Raw genomic sequence first — 2280 nt, forward strand, 5'->3', positions numbered from 1 at the left:
TTGGGCTTCCTTGTGTTTCTGGTCATTTTCCTGCACGCGTTCCAGGAAGCAGTCTTGGCTCTTAGAGCGCTCACTGTGCTCACTACACACATTCATTCTCTTGGCCAGAATCTTGCCCTTGTTTGTGTACGGCAATGCCGACAGCATGGTAGGGAACACTGCAGACGCCTCTGGTTTTGCCATGGTAACATTTGTGGGTTATTCCTTTTTTGAACAGTACCCATTCCCTTGAGGTCTAATGTCTACAGTATCACCTTGTAGATTCCCATGTATGTGGTCAAAGGAACAACTCCATGTTTCCTTCCTTTTTGACGGTAGAGTATACATTTTTTTTTTTTTTTTTTTTTTTTTTTGAGACAGAGTCTCACTCTGTCGCCCAGGCTGGAGTGCAGTGGCGCAGTCTTGGCCAGCTGCAACCTCTGCCTCCTGGGTTCAAGCGAATCTCCTGCCTCAACCTCCCGAATAGCTGGGACTACAGGCATGCACCACCATGCCCGGCTAATTTTTGTGCTTTTAGTAGAGACGGGGTTTAACAGACAGGGTCTCGCTCTGTTGTGCAGGCTGGAATGCAGTGGTGCAATCATAGCTTATTGCAGCCTCAAACTCCTGGGTTCAAGCAATCCTTCCACCTCAGCCTCTCAAACTGCTGGGATTACAGGGGTGAGCCACCACATCCAGCCCTCGAACCAGTGTTAAGTATGTAACAGTCTTGCAGGGAGAGCCTGGATACCTTCCAGAGGGTGGATCCTGGGACATGCATTTTCCTGGTGTGGTTCTGGAGCAGGTGGCTTCTTGTGCCATAGCTACCTGGTGGCAGCACAAGCAGCAGCTCCATGGCATCCCAGCTCTGCAACATGATCTTTGCAAATAGGTAGCTCCTGGGAGCTCAGCCTAGAGTCTTGTTACTTCCGCTCTTTGAAGGACCCTCTAGGCCATTTAATATCCCGTACAAAATCCCTTTCTGCTGAAACCACCTAACTGCACCCTGATCTATACATCGCCCTTGTCATCATCATTCAGGTTAGATTCCTTGGTGAATTGTTTGCTTTCTCTGCTTTGTTAAGGGTAGGTGCTAGGTCCTTTGCATCCGCAATACCTAGCCTGACTTCTGGCACACAATTGGTAAGCAGTGAGTATTTGTTGAATGGATAAACTCTTGGAGTGAGTTTGTAAAGCCAGTAGGTAATAAGCTAGCTTTTAGTTCAATTAATATAAATGAAATTCAAGGTCAGGGAGTTGTGTAGAGAAGTGCTTAATAGGTGGTCCTGACACCTGACCTCAGATAATCTGGGTTAAAGTCGGTCTGTGGGCCCAGGAGGATAGAATGTCTTTGGCAAATGGTTCTGAGCTCCCTGTTCTTTTTTTTGTTTGTTTGTTTTTTGAGATAGAATCTTGCTCTGTTGCCCAGGGTGGAGTGCAGTGGCGCGATCTCAGCTCACCGCAACTTCCGCCTCCCGGGTTCAAGCAATTCTCTGCCTCAGCCTCCCGAGTAGCTGGGATTAAAGGTACCTGCCACCGTGCCCCGCTAATTTTTGTATTTTTAGTAGAGACGGGGTTTCACCATTTTGGCCAGGGTAGTCTTGAACTCCTGACCTCGTGATCCACCTGCCTCGACCTCCTAAAGTGCTGGGATTACAGGTGTGAGCCACCGCGCCCATCCAGAGCTCCCTATTCTTTATCAGGCTGCAGGGGCGATGCAGGCAGACTTCAGTTAGAAGGGAGGCAAAACTTCTCTGCCTTTAGCCCATTATGTGCCCAGCACTGTCCCAGGCACTGTGCTGCAGGTAGGGAGGAGAGGAGGACATAGAAGAAACGGGAGGGAAGGATACGTTTCAGGAAGTTATCTTCAAAGAATACAAATCTAGCTGGGGAGGCTCCCTGGGAGACAAGGTAATGAGGAGTCCATAATAGCCAGAGAAAAGTGCTGGAAAAGTGATCCAAGACAACTTCCTCGATAGGGAAGTAATTGAACAGAAGCAGAATTCAGGACTAAGTAAAGGGGTTGTCCTAAGAACCTAGAAGATAGGGGACTAGGAAGGCGCTGGCCTCAGTGCTGTGCCAAGCAGCCTTTAAGCTCTGTCTTGATCAGAGTGCTTCTGTGAGCTCGGTGCTTTCACAGTTTAATTGTGCCGGACACACTTGGGAAGTTCCTGGCAGGCCCCAAAGTTGAACCCAGGGCGTGTGGCACGTCGTGTCGTCCAGTGATTTGGCCACTAGATCATACTTTCCATTTATTTATCTGATCCTGAATAACAAGCCGGGAAGTTCTGCTTCATGGGG

At 48.8% G+C, this 2280-nt stretch overlaps 1 protein-coding gene across 1 annotated transcript in view; it reads left to right on the forward strand.

The window, feature by feature from the left end:
- The first annotated feature begins 537 nt into the window (after positions 1-537).
- The window catches only part of SLC39A14 (solute carrier family 39 (zinc transporter), member 14), a 40282-nt gene continuing 38539 nt past the window's right edge, over positions 538-2280 (forward strand). The window contains exon 1 of the mRNA XM_011968848.1: positions 538-660. The gene's annotated coding sequence lies outside the window, so the exon portion shown is untranslated. The remainder of the gene's footprint in view (positions 661-2280) is intronic.

Source organism: Mandrillus leucophaeus, unplaced genomic scaffold, assembly GCF_000951045.1.
Source record: "Mandrillus leucophaeus isolate KB7577 unplaced genomic scaffold, Mleu.le_1.0 Scaffold86, whole genome shotgun sequence".
In the NCBI taxonomy this organism is placed as follows: Eukaryota; Metazoa; Chordata; class Mammalia; order Primates; family Cercopithecidae; genus Mandrillus; species Mandrillus leucophaeus.